Source organism: Schistocerca piceifrons, chromosome 1 (genome assembly GCF_021461385.2).
Source record: "Schistocerca piceifrons isolate TAMUIC-IGC-003096 chromosome 1, iqSchPice1.1, whole genome shotgun sequence".
In the NCBI taxonomy this organism is placed as follows: domain Eukaryota; kingdom Metazoa; phylum Arthropoda; class Insecta; order Orthoptera; family Acrididae; genus Schistocerca; species Schistocerca piceifrons.
Genome location: NC_060138.1, coordinates 888,667,370 through 888,682,082, shown reverse-complemented (window position 1 = coordinate 888,682,082; position 14,713 = coordinate 888,667,370). Strand labels below are relative to the sequence as shown.

Sequence of the window (14,713 nt, the reverse complement as noted above, 5' to 3'; positions counted from 1 at the left end):
TGTCTGGCCAGAGAGGAGTTTGAGGAATCAGAGGTGGTTGTGGGATTTGAATTCTATAGAGCAAAGATAAGGGATCCAGGTGACATGACGGCCAATGATGAGGCCAAGGTAGGTGAGGATGGGGCAGTTCATACCTGCGCATTTAACCGATTACCTAAGGCACTATTTTGCGAGAAAATTTGAGTTCGTGGTTTACGACATTTTGAGTGCGTTTTCTAACTAATTTTCCAGACTCGTCCAGCAAAAACTGTGCTGGTTTCTTACTTTTTTGGGATTAACTAACAAGATTTAATGGGAAGGTAATCTACACGGCAGGAAAAAATTAGTACACCTGGAAAGATGTCGACTTTTATCTGATGACAGCATATGCGACCTGGAGGATAGTAGATGTACTCGTAATGGTTTCAACGTCGTCTGCCAACAGATATCGTGACAGCATTGCTACCAGAGCTCCACCAGTGTCTACCCTTTAATAGAAAATCCTCACAGCTAGAAGGCTCAATGAGGTGTAAACGTGTAATGCAAGCAGGGAACTATGCCACGGAGACACTCGTTCCTCCTACAGCAAACTGAACGAGCTTGGAAGGGGTGAAACTGTGGCCTTCCGGATAGCGGAATGCTCCTTTCAGTGAATTGTCACACAATTTGTAGGCGCTGCGTCAGTTGTGCAATGATGCTTTTATCAGTGGTCACGTGAACATTCTCATACCTTTAGACGAGGTTCTGGGCCTCGAGGCAGCGCAGACGCCCACCAGAACCCTCGTCTTTCAAGGGTAGCAGTGGCAAATCGTACAGCTACCACATCACAGATAAGCGAGCTTGTGAGCCCAGACGTGTCAACACGGTTGCGAACCGGTTATTAGCATGCGTACCTCTAGTCCGTCTTCCACCCAATCCACAATATCGACGTGCGTGGCTCGACTGTTGCCATCAGGTGGTCACTTGGAATGGCGCGCCGTGGTTGTCAACGATGAAAGCAGATTCTGCCTGGATGAAAATGGTGGTAGTTTGCGCGTAAGACGAAGACCTAGTGAGCGCTGTCTCGTAGACTGCATTCGTCCAAGGAACGCTGGACCCACCAGAAGCGTTATGGTCTGGTGTGCGATAACATACAACTGTCAAAAATGTTCAAATGTGTGTGAAATCTTATGGGACTTAACTGCTAAGGTCATCAGTCCCTAAGCTTACACACTACTTAACCAAAATTATCCTAAGGACAAACACACACACCCACACCCGAGGGAGGACTCGAACCTCCACCGGGACCAGCCGCACAGTCCATGACTGCAGCGCCCTAGACCACTCGGCCTACAACTCTCTATTTTTGATGTTTCTGTAGGGGACGTTAACCAGCGCCCGGTACGTGCAAAATGTTGTGAGACCCGTTCTTTTGCCGTTCTTGCAACAGGAAGGTGTGTTGTTCCAGCAGGATAATGCTCGCCCACACGCTGACTGTGAAACTCAGTGTGCTCTGCAAGACGTGCAGCCATTTCCCTGGCCAGCTCGATCACCGAACTTGTCCCCAATCGAACACGTGTGGGATATGATGGAACGAGAAGTGATTCATGTGGCTCATCAACCAGCAACTCTCACAGAACTGAGAGAACAGGTCGAGCAGGCGTGACATAACGTATCCCAGTACGGTATTCGCCATCTATACGATCCACTGGCTGCCATAATCAGCACCTGCGTTGGCGCCCATGGAGGCTACACCAGGTACTAATATGGTTGTTTCGGCATGGGTCGATGCCTGGTACCTCAGAACCGCTTGTAATCATTTCACGTACTCCACATGCACTGATGCAACAGTAAACCCTGAGTGAATTGTAAACTACTAAAAGGTGTACTAATTTTTTTCCAGCAGTGTATGAATACACGCAGAACAGACCTTATAAGTTTCATAAAAGGTGGCATACGCTACTCTGTCGCTTTAGCGTAGCTGACAGTTGTAGCGACAAAAATTACATCCACTTTCGGAGTCAATACTGCTGAATCGTGAATGGACGGTTTTATACCTGTGTCGACAGGCAAATTCTGGCGAAGACGTAGAAAACATTGTTGATAGTATACACGTAATGTATAGTGAAGAAGATTTAAGAATTTTATGTCTCTGATTTGCAATAGAATCGATAAGTATCCCACAATTTTATTATGTGTCTTCTCAATATTACACTTTTTTTATAGGCGGGTAGTACATGGAGAACCGTTACTAAGACTTACCTGAAAGAATCGAGCATTCATGGGTTGAAATATGTTGTGGAGGATGGTGTCCATTGGCTTGAAAGGTAAGAATTGACACATCTGCGTACTCCTTTGCATAACTTAATAACTCTTGGAATTTAAATCTTTTAAAGTGAAATATGTAAAAAAGTACATTAATATTTCTCGTTGAATTAAGATATTCTTACCTGATTCTTTTGTAAAGACCCAATGAACGTGATGCTCGATACAATAAGGAGAGTAACTATAACTTTGGACACTGGTGCCATTTTAGAATACTGCGTACTTATCAAAACCCATCTTAACTCAAAACACAAATGATTAGGTTTATACTTGGGATTCTTAGTGCGCCACAGCTGTTGCGTACAGCAACTACCGCGTATATAATAACTGACAATTAAGTCGTTTTCTAAGACGGTCACTGTTCCAAGCAGTAAGAATTTCTTCATTAAGATGAGCATTAACACGGCATACCTGACGTAAAATAAAAAATTCCAACCCAGCACAACAGGTGTTTCATAGAGGGACTTTTTTAACACATTAAATGGGTACTTTAGACGGAGGGAACTAGTCAGTTTGGTTACATTTCCTTTTGCCACAAAAACCGAAATCAGAGTGGACGGACGACTGTAAAAAATTAGGCATCTATGTTAAGCTTGAGAAACAAGGAAAAATCCATTCATGAGCATAAGGAAAGTTTCGCCTACTGAAGCTGAAGCTAGAGAGCAAAGCTAGGAATAATATGCAAAGGAGATCATAAGCTTCGTTGTGTTTGGAGTACATGAGGAGAAAGGCGGGCTAAAACGCGAGCAAAATATGTGACTTCTACTGAACAGTCGACCTACTGGTAACGCACAATAAAGTGAAGGAAGGAAGGAAAGAAGGAAGGAAGACTGGCATTTTAAGCCCCGACAACAACGAAGTCATTAGAGGTGGAGCACAAACTCGAATGTTTTTTTAATGATGTTGAAGGAAAGAGGCCATGACCTTTTAAAGCAACCATCCAGATGTTTGCTTGAAGCAATTTAGGGACATCACAGAAAACCTAAAGGTGACTGGCCGGAGACGGACTGGAACTATCGTCTTCCTGAATGCGAGTCCAGTGTGCTAATCTCTGCGCCACCTCTCTCGGTGGAAGAAAGTGAATGAGTTACGCTATCAGATTACTTCTTCCCGTTAACGCAATATGAAGTCGGTTCTTTTTGTAATTAATTTAACAGCTGGTGATTGGCGAACGTTTGTCGATTAGTAGATCCGAATTGTCTGTACGGATACTCCACGAAGAATGTCTGTGGTTTGCAATTCTACGTGTGAATGCGTTCTACGCGCTGTTCAACAGCAGACAAAATGAGCATTGGATGAATGAGCGGGTGTATAGGTGGCCAGAAATTACTTATAAAGCACAAGAAGAGATCTAAAGTCTACGGTTTTACGAGATCATCTTGTATCTTCCGCCTCCAGCATCAGCTATCAGAGACGTGGTTTTAGCAGTTGTTGAGGAGAAGTCTTACAGAGGAACATTAAAGACGCATATCGGTGTAGATAAAGTCCTAGAAAAATGTTGGCAGAAATAATCATCTGTTGCTTTAAACTTCTCCTATGTTCTGCATATGTGGCAAAGACTGCAGAGACCTCAGTTATGGAAGCGCAGCACATGTACCACTTACAGAAGAATAGAGGCTTCGTATTTCCTAACCAACTTAAGTGAACAGAGAACTAATTCTTCTCTCTGTAGCTGCAACCCCGTCATTGATCATCTCTTATGTGGCTAGCCGCTGAGTTTACAAAATCCGAAATTGATTCGTTGTGCCAATGTTGTCGATACTGACCACACTATTGTAATCAGTGTTGCTTCTTAGAATTATCAATCAGTGTCTAGTCCTGACTCAGTGACAATCTAGTTTGTGGTTAATCAGAATTATGACATACGATTGAAAGTTGCAGGATCTTTCTAAGGGCTTTAAGAGTATACTAAGAGCTGACAATGTGGGGAACGATCACACCTTATGGTCTTTTTATTCTCTTTGGTCTAGGATACTCTTCAGCTGGGATGGATGAAGCTGCAAAGAAAAAAATACATAAAGACATTAATACTTAGCACTAGAAGTACACTAAAAAACGCACCATGAAAGAATTTCCGAAAGGGACGGAAATCAGTAGATGTGACGTACATGTAAAGACAAACAAATGATGTAATCGCAGAAAAATTAGATCATTTATTCAAGAGCAAGAGCTTCGTATACTGACATATTAAGGAAATTAGTAACGCGTTTCTCCACCTACGGGCCTTATGCTAGCAGTTATTCGGCTTTAATTTGATTGACAGAGCTGTTTGATGTCCTCGCGAGGGATATTGTGCCAGTTTCCGTTAAGTCGTCAAAATCCCGAGCTTTTTGGAGGGCCATGCCCATAAGGCACTAAACTTTCTCAATTATGGAGAGATCTGGCGACCTTGTTGTCCACGGAAGAGTTCCACAAACGTGAAGACAAACAATATAAACTCTCGCAGTGTGCGAAGAGGCGTTATCTTGCTGAAGTATAATCCCAGGGTGGCTTGCCGTGAACAGCGCCAAAACTGGGAGCAGAATATAGTTGAATACCGCTGTGCCGTAAGGATACCGCGGATGACAGCCAAAGGAGGCCTTCTTTGAAAACAAATGGCATGTCAAACCATCATTGCTGGGTGTCGGGCCGTATGGCGGGAGACAGTCAGGCTGATATTCCACGCTGTACGGGTTGTCTCCAGACACGTCTCTGGCCTGGAACTTCATTGACTGGAGTAGAACTGACTTCAGTGATGAGTCTCGCTTTGAACTGAGCCTCGATGACCAGAGAAGACATGCCTGGAAACGTCGCGTACGTCGGTGTGTTACCAAGCTGACTGTCGCCCGCCACATGGCGCGACAAGTGGGAGTGATGGTCTGAGGTGCCATTTTATTTCCGTCCCATTTGGATAATTCCTTCGTGGTGCGTCTTATTTTTTCCCCTTAGAGTGTATTTGGAGAAAAGTATCAGAGATTGAAGTACTTAAGCTAAGCAACCAGGCTAGCATAATATTCATTTCCACAAGTCAGCAGAAACAATAAATTGGTATCACTGATAACAGATGCAATGACTGGTGAATTGACAAGCTATGTTTCTTGATAACATAAGTAGTTGAAATAGGAAATGAGTTTACATGCGAAATGGCTCAATTACCGTTAAATATCAATCATAAAAATTGCAGTAGGTCGTCTGCACTTGTAGCTCCAAGATTCAGAGGAGACCTCAGTTCATTGGTTCGTGTGTTTCACAGCTGTGGCATGAAGGATGTTGAGACGTTGCGGTAGGTTGTTTGCAGATGTAGCATCAAGATTTAGAGTAAACCTCAGTTCACTGGTACGTATGTTTCACAACTGTGGCATGAAGGATGTTGAGACGTTGCGGTAGGTTGTTTGCAGATGTAGCACCAAGATTTAGAGGAAACCTCAGTTCACTGGTACGTATGTTTCACAGCTGTGGCATAAAGAGTGCAGAAACGTAGATAACCGTTAACAAACTGTATGGAACATAACTCTGCAATGAGCGGACGAGACACACACGCTTCTGAAACTGTTCTAGAGACGTTCTCGAAAACACTATGGAACAGTCAGTTTGATGACCAACCAATGATGGCTGAGCACTAGATTTGTAGACAGAAACAGGTCTAATGCTTTGAAAACGCTGGGACTGTTGTTCTTGATAAAGGTATAGCAGGAATGATGATTAAGGTGAAAAGTACTACAAAATCAAACATAAAAGATTCCATGTTCAGTAAGTCAGTTTATTGGATAAGAAAGGCTTTAGCATTACTCCATAGACAAGAACTAGAATAAATTAGGTTACGGGATGAACAGGTAGAGAACTGTGACGAAAACTTTGACGAATAATTGATCGAACTCTGGGAAACTGCATAACTACTAGATTACACGAATCTGCTAGATATTTCGTATGATATACGAGTATAAACAATATAGAAAAGTTGTACATGTGGTACAATAAGTATAAAACAAACAGAACCGCAGATAGGCAAATATCAATTGAATTTGGCTTGTATAGCCGAAGAACAACACCTTCAGTACCTTCAGTACCTTCACTTTCCAGAAGCCTCCTTCCAGCAGCGACCGAACCGGCTAATGTGGCTTATTGCACTGTACTGAGAGTGCCATCACGTCACTGTGCAGCGCAACATTTCCTTCACAGTCTCGCACCAATGAAGACAACGTGGTGCGACACGGCTGTCATACGCAGTCGCCACATCAAACACTGCCGCAACCATCAATAAATGTTATTTAACTGGGTATCGTGCTGCACAAATTTGAGATTGCTCTACGAGTGGGTACATAAAACTAGGATTCAAGCAGAGTTTTATTTAATAATATAATCCAACAACGCCTATACCGTGGGTGCTGGGTCTCGCTTGAAGAAGTCAGTCAACAGCTTTTAATTGACTTCAACTGCACATTATAAAAGCCTAATTAAATATACATTTAAAAAAGCACCTTACCTAGGTAAGGTCAATCAGTGTGGAAAAAGATAGCGCACTAAGGTACAAGACTATTTAGTGCCGATAACATTCCTCGTGGGCAAATGTATTGGGTATAGAGGTTCTGACTGTGTTGTGTGAATGCTGCACACTATTACAATGTTCAACTACTACAATCTCAGGAAAGCAGAATGGCACAGTGAAACGTTTGAGCGGCGTAACACATATTCAGATTACTGGCGGATCTGAGACTGGCTAAAAACAGTGTGCTATGGGCTGGGAGTTGAAAACCATTGGTATGGTCATCACACACCAACAGTAGATTCCAGCAACGTGGTATAAGTCAACAACCGTACGAGCAAGATCGATAATGCAATATCTGCAGAATATAACGATTAACCTGCAGTGGTACGTGCTCCTGTTGTGTAACACGTACAGCCCGCATGATATCTAATGGATCACATAGGGCTGGTCTGAGTGGCGAGCACCTGAAGACAGCGTGATGTAGAAAGGCCATATCGTTCCTTGAACTTAATTTTGTTTATCTGCAGGATTCTGTAGGAGAAAGCGGTGTGTTCTAATAGGCCCACCACTGGCCGTTGTTGATCCACAGAGGAAGCTTTTCCAGTAAATGCACACGCTGCTGCAAACTGCTCTGGAGGACATGATCCATAACATGGGGAAATGTTATGCAACGTGAAATGTCGTGCGAAAGCATCACACCCCGTGCTGACGTTCTGCACTTCACAGGCGGTGGAACAAAATATATTCTTAAAGACTGCTCACGTCTCGTGCACATTTTTCTGGAATAGTTATCATTTTTATTACTGTATCACAGTTCACGATGACGCTAGAACACATTTTAGTGTAGTTATTATTACCTCGCCTAATGGCGTCTCGTGGATGTCGAAGAAATAAGAGGCGATCAAAATGTTCCGATCGAAGGCCATACAGTCCAGAATCGGTAAGCCAGTCAGGCAAAATCGTCGTAAACATTGATGCAATCATTCCACCGACGCATCAGTTTGAAGATATCCGTTTGGTAAAACACGGTGCCCTGCTGCGTGAAGACGTCCGTGACTACCTGCTGCACATCCTCGTCTGACAGAAGTCGTTAACCCTTCAACGGCTTTTGTAAGGGATAGAAGGCGCGATAATCTCTTGGAGAGAGATGAAGACCGTGGGGCTGTGCGTGAGTGTCTCCCACTTGCGTCAGCGTAATTTCTGCGTCGACATTTGCCATATGGGGGCGTGCATTATCATGAAGCAGCAACATCCTTGTCGCACACCACTCCACGACGGTGATTTCCGACAGACATGCTGCCCCGTACACATTTCTCATTCTTCGATTGATGTAACCCGTTGTAATACGAGTATAATACACTTTTCCACGAAGCTGGTAAAAATGTCGATTATTTACGATCGATTGTGGCTAAACGGCTGAACCGATTTGAACTTAAAGTGGGTCATTCTACACGAAATTTTATGCTCTTTCATGTTGGTACCGGAAAAAAATTCTGTAGGATGCATCGTTTTCGATTCATAGGCGAAAAACTGAAAAAAATTCAAAAAATTTCGTTGTTTTCCTGTGTGTGTATATGTATAAGATCCATAGTAAAATCCTCGTCGTAGATGTAAGTAAATATAAAAAAAATATAGATGCTCCATTTGCAGGTAAATAAGAAGAAACAGTCGCAAACTCATGTAACTCTTATTTGGGGTGACCAACAACGATTAAAATTATTTCCAGCTTGTGCAATTTTTTTTTCAGCGAAAGTCTAATTTGCCTGGTCTGCTGGCCCAATGAAGGAAATCAGTCTCCTTGATTGCGCCGTTGATACATTTTCGTTTTTCAGAACTTTCATTAAAGGTGAATAATTATGTCTTGTGTTTCTACTAAAGTGAAATGTAAAAACCAAGATTCAAGTTACGTTGAAAATAAAATAGTTTTTATTACAATATCCGAGGATTCTATTACAAATTTTCTTTAGCTTGCCTATTGATAGAACCTTCCCTTATATTTGTCACAGAGAAACTGTATGTTATAACAATCTTTTTTCCCCTAGTATACATCTTTTCATTGTTTGGTGGATAGTTGGTTAATAACTAAAAACTAAAAGACTGTTTTAAATTCCAATTATTGCTAGATTTTTTTCTGTTACATAATGCAACCTCCAGCTCTGACACTTCTTTATGTGTGTGTAAAGCCCCACAGTGTTGCAAAGTGTTTCTTACATAATATCAAGCTGTAAAGCTCCATACAACAGGTTGGATAAATTAGTTTACAGCATAGATGAAAATGAAGGCATATCACAACCAGTAAAGTCATTTCTAATCATTTTTCAGTTTCAACATTTTGTTGATACTTTTTTGACATTTCATGGAGCATTCATTAACAAATCTGTCACAGTTGCAATTCCTAAGTCTGGTGACTAGTTTCGAAACAACTGGTTCAGTCTGAAGCCTTACCCAACAAGGCTGTACTGAAAGAACACAACCTTAATGAAGAACATCAAAATAGCAATATATGCTTTAAAAAGCAATCATAAATGACTATCACACTCAGTATGCCTACTTACCTAGTTAAAATCAAACTCCAGTAAAGCACTGTAGATCTCAAAACAAGTTTCAGAAGACTTCTTCAACAATGAAGGACTAAGGGTAACCAGTGCTCCATTAAATTTCGGGAATGCAGCCGCATAAATTCTGCTTCTTCTTCTAATATTTCGGCTGTATATCTTTCAGCCATCTTCAGAGAGAGCCGTACGACTGACGCTCCAGCGCTCGCTCCATCCTTTTAAACTCACGGAACGCGCCACTGCGCATGCTTCCACAGATGAACAAGGCGCCAGTGATGTTGATCGGCGGCAAAGACGTAACATATGCATGAGTTACGTCTGTGGCTGCGCATTCGATCCATGCTGGGAGATCGATGTATTACTGGGAGCTGAACTGTATCGACGTCTTTGTAAGTTCAATATTGAAAGTGCCGGATTCCATGATTTATCTAATGTGAAACCGCTGTCTCTATTAATTAAATTCTTCGCCAAGCGGATTTCAATGGCCTCTTTTACTACGGAGTCCCAGAAAGATGAAACAGAGGTCAGAATTTCGACATTTTCATATACCATAGAGTGACCAGAATCAAACAATGCTCTGCCACAGCCGGTTTACTGGGTTGTAAGAGCCGAGTGTACCTGCGATGTTCCGTACACCTCTCTTGGACTGTACGATTCGTTTGTCCGATATATGAAAGGCCACATTCACATGGTATCTTGTAAACTCCAGGTTTGCGGAGTAGTAAGTCATCTTTAACGGAACCCAGGAGTGCAGCCGTCTTCGCCGGTGGACGAAAAATCACTTTTACTTTATGTTTTGTGAGGATCCGTCCTATTTTGGATGAAAGGCTTCCCACATACGGCAGGACAGCCATGGATTTAAATGTTTCCTCGTCATCTTCTGCATTCCTTACGGACACCTTAGGTTTTATTTTTAGTGCCTTACGTATCTGTTGTGGAGAATACCCGTTGTCCTCAAAAACTCTCTTCAAATGTAAAAGTTCGTCTTTTAAACTACTTTCATCAGATATGACGTGTGCTCGGTGTACCAAAGTTCTTAGAACACTACTCGTCTGCGAAGGATGGTGACAGCTATTTGCATGTAAATATAAGTCCGTATGGGTCGGTTTCCGATATACTGCATGACCCAGAGTGCCATCTTCTTTACGCCGAACCAAGACATCCAAAAATGGAAGACATCCCTCGTTTTCCACTTCCATTGTAAACTGAATTTGTCCATGGATGGAATTCAGATGGTTTAAGAAGTCCTGCAATTTGTCCTCGCCATGGGGCCACACTACAAAGGTGTCGTCAACGTACCTCCGTGAGTTTAAAAGGATGGAGCGAGCGCTGGAGCGTCAGTCGTACGGCTCTCTCTGAAGATGGCTGAAAGATATACAGCCGAAATATTAGAAGAAGAAGCAGAATTTATGCGGCTGCATTCCCGAAATTTAATGGAGCAGTCTTTGCGCCGCGAAAACCTGAAGATTCACATAAGGGTAACCACTTTACCTTATGGTTGCGGGGATGAGTGTTCAGCTGGCACATTAACAACTCTGAAAATATCACCAAGTTTTTTGACACTGCCCTTTCCGAAGCTACCTAACAAAAAACAAGGCCTGGATGTCAAAGGTACAGAATGGAATCATTCTGCGCAGCATAATGAACGGTCTAATGTAGCCTAGCCATTGAGCTTTTGTATCTCTTTGGATACAGACGATGTTATTGTATCCATTATACACACATCAAATGGTTAAAATGGCTCTAAGTACTATGGGACTTAACATCTGAGGTCATCAGTCCCCTAGACTTAGAACTACTTAAACCTAACTAACCTAAGGACAGCACGCACATTCACGCCCGAGGCAGGATTCGAACCTGCAACAGTAGCAGCAGGGCTGTTCCGGACTGAAGCGCCTAGAACCACTCGGCCACAGCGGCCGGATATACACACATCAAAAAATGTTTTGCATCATCTCGGTTCCGAGAGTTCCAGATCCTGTACAGAAAATTGGAATAGAGATCAACATAAACATCATTTCTGGAATTTTTATTGCTCATGAAAACCACACATTGCATGTTGTACCACCAAACAGCGAGACCTTCAGAGGTGGTGGTCCAGATTTATGTACACACCGCTATCACTAATACCCAGCAGCACATTCTTTTGCATTGATGCGGGCCTGTATTCCTCGTGGCATACTATCCACAAGTTCATCAAGGCACTGTTGGTCCAGATTGTCCCACTCCTCAACGGCGATTCGGCGTAGATTCCTCAGAGTGATTGGTGGGTCACATCGTCCATAAACATCCTTTTTCAGTCCATCCCAGGCATGTGTGGAGAACATGTTGGCCACTCTACTCGAAAGATGGCGTTATCCTGAAGAAATCCATTCACAAGATGTGCACGATGGGGGCGTGAATTGTCGTCCATGAACACGAATGCCTGCCAATATTCTGCCGATATGGTTGCACTATCGGTAGGAGGATGACACCCACGTATCGTACAGCCGTTACGGCGCCTTCCACGACCACCAGCGGCGTACGGCGGCCCTACATAATGCCACCCCTCTAAGGCGTTCAACCTGACCGGGTTGCCTCCAAACACGTCTCCGACGATTGTCTGGTTGAAGGCATATGCTACAATCATTTGTGAAGAGAACGTGATGCCAGTCCTGAGCGGTCCATTCGGCATGGTTTTTGGCCCACCCGTACCGCACTGCATGGTGCCGTGGTATCAAAGATGGACCTCGCCATGGACGTTGGGAGTTGCGCATCATGCAGCCTATTGCGCACAGTTTGAGTCGTAACGCGACGTTCTGTGGCTGCACGAAAAGCATTATTCAACATGGTGGCGTTGCTGTCAAGGTTCCTCCGTAAGTAGCCGTCATCCACTGTAGTAGTAGCCCTTGAGCGGCCTAAGCGAGGCATGTCATCGACACTTCCTGTCTCTCTATATCTCCTCCACGTCCGAAAAACATCGCTTTGGTTCACTCCAAGACGCCTGGACACTTCCCGTGTTGAGAGCCCTTCCTGGCACAAAGTAACAATGCGGACGCGATCGAACCGCGGTATTGACCGTCTAGGTATGATTGTACTACAGACAACTCGAGCCGTGTACCTCCTTCCTGGTAGAATAACTGGAACTGATCGGCAGTCGAACCCCCTCCGTCTAATAGGCGCTGCTCATGCATGGTTGTTTACATCTTTGGGCGGAATTAGTGACATCTCTGAACAGTCAAAGGGACTATGTCTGTGATAAAATATCCACAGTCCTCAGGAGTTCTGAGAACTGGGGTGATGCAAACCTTTTTTGGTGTGTGTATTTTCCATTGGGTTTATTTGTGTCATGGACGAAATAAAGTGGTGTTAACATCTCTAGTTCATGTGTTAACGTTTAAATAAAGATAACAGTAACAGAACACAGGCCTATGTTGTCTCGACCAACTGGATCTCTTGGCACTCCAGTCTGCTGCATGAGGGGTGTAACGTCCCCATAAAAAAATTATGAATTACTGTGCTGGTAAACTTCTACATTATTTGATACAAAGACAGCTGAGTAAAACTCAACGTACTGAAACAGTTTTCTAGTTACTTATTCTGATCATCACTAAACTGACACACAATACTTTTTAACGCAACGCAATCTGACTTTCAATAATCCATACAAAGCAATGGCCCTGACTAACAAATACCTGTACTTCTCATGAATCTTCGTTACTACTGCAATACAGAGAGCGCCAATACTGCCAGCTAAATAAAAGATTCTAACTTCTGAAGGCACTAACTACTGACAGGCATAGTTACCAATTGAAAGATTTTGATAGAGAACGAACAATGTATTTACCTTAATAATGTTCCAAAGTCATCAGATATATATATATATATCAATTCATGACCTCCATCTTTACAAATTTCCTTTTTCTGATGAACACACGCCCAAATCGTCCGCTGAAAACTCTGGCATCTCTCTCTCCACATTCACTGCTGTTGGCCGCTCACCTCCAACTGCCCAACACTACACAAGCCAATATTCCAACAATGAGTCCAACCAGGCACAGACTGCACACAGCACAGTCAGTGATTTTCATACAGAGCGCTACGTGGCGTTACCAACATAAAAACCTAAACAGCTTGCTTACAGGGGTAGTATAGGCTGGAGACGGAGAAGGGAGTAGGAGGGTAGAGAATGATGGGGAGACTGACAGCTGAAGGGGACAAGCAGTAGGCGGCTGGAACAAGACCAGTGAGCCAGCCTAGGCGTGGACATATGGGAGTAGTGTGTGGCATACAGTGAATCATAGAGGGAGCGAGGGGTGTGATAGAGGAAGACTGCAGAGAGAGAAAAGTGTTTAACAAAAAGTGTGGAGGTGGCTATGCGACGAATGCCGGTCGGATTTGGTGCTAGCAGGGCTGCAGTATTGGGAGGCGTGATGTGAAGCAATTCCCATCTGCGTAGTTGGGTGAAGCTGATATTTGGGAGTAGTATCCAGATTTCATGGCATGGGAATCAGCTATCGATCTCGAGCATGTTGTGCCCATCAGTACTGTGTAATCAACTTTGCGCTCTGTCGCAGTTCTCCGGTGGCCATTCATTCAAGTCGAAATTTGACTGGTAATCATGCTCACATAAAAGGATATGCTGCAGATTTGGTATGTGACATGACTTCTTTAATACGTGACCTTGTCTATGGTAGGTTTCACTTCTGACAGCACTAGAATGGTATATTGGGTGGTGGGCAGATTATCACATAAGAAGACGTGGGAAGGATGTTGGTACTTTGAGGGTAGACTGAAAGTTAGTCGAAGCCCTGGAACAGGGTACGGTTAAATTGTTCCAGTTTCGGTTATATTGGATAATGAGAAGGGGAAGACGTAGCACTACCATGGTGCTGAGTCATAGGAGTTGGAGAATTAAGGGAATGTGTTTATATGGTACAGGAGATTACAGAGATCCTATGGGAACTCAAATGCGAATCCGTGGATGAATGGCGACGTTATTTGCGAGGAAAATTTAGAGAATCAGCGTTTGAAGCTGATTACAGGAAGATTTAACTGTCACCAACGTACATTTCGCGTAAGGACAAATCCGCAGCTCGTGGTCTAGTGGCTGCCTCTGGATTACAGGGTCCTGGATTAGATTCCCGGCTGTTGGGGATTTTCTCTGCCCAGGGACTGGGTGTTTGTGTTGTCCTCATCATTTCACCATAATCATCATTCATGACAGTGGCTACATTGGACTGTGAAAAAATTAGAGTGTGAAAAAACTGGGACTTTGTACGGGCGCTGATGGCCGCGCAGTCGAGCGCCCTACAAACCAAACAGCATCATCGTCATCATCATCGCTTAAGTACAACGAAAATAAGGTAAGAGAAATTATGGTTCGTATGGAGACATATAGATAGTCGTTTTTCCGTTGCTCTATTTGCGA

General features: G+C 43.4%; 1 protein-coding gene across 1 annotated transcript in view; it reads left to right on the top strand.

The window, feature by feature from the left end:
* LOC124776401 (pickpocket protein 28-like) overlaps positions 1 to 14,713 on the top strand; it is a 117,342-nt gene that overhangs the window by 11,162 nt on the left and 91,467 nt on the right. The window lies entirely within an intron of this gene.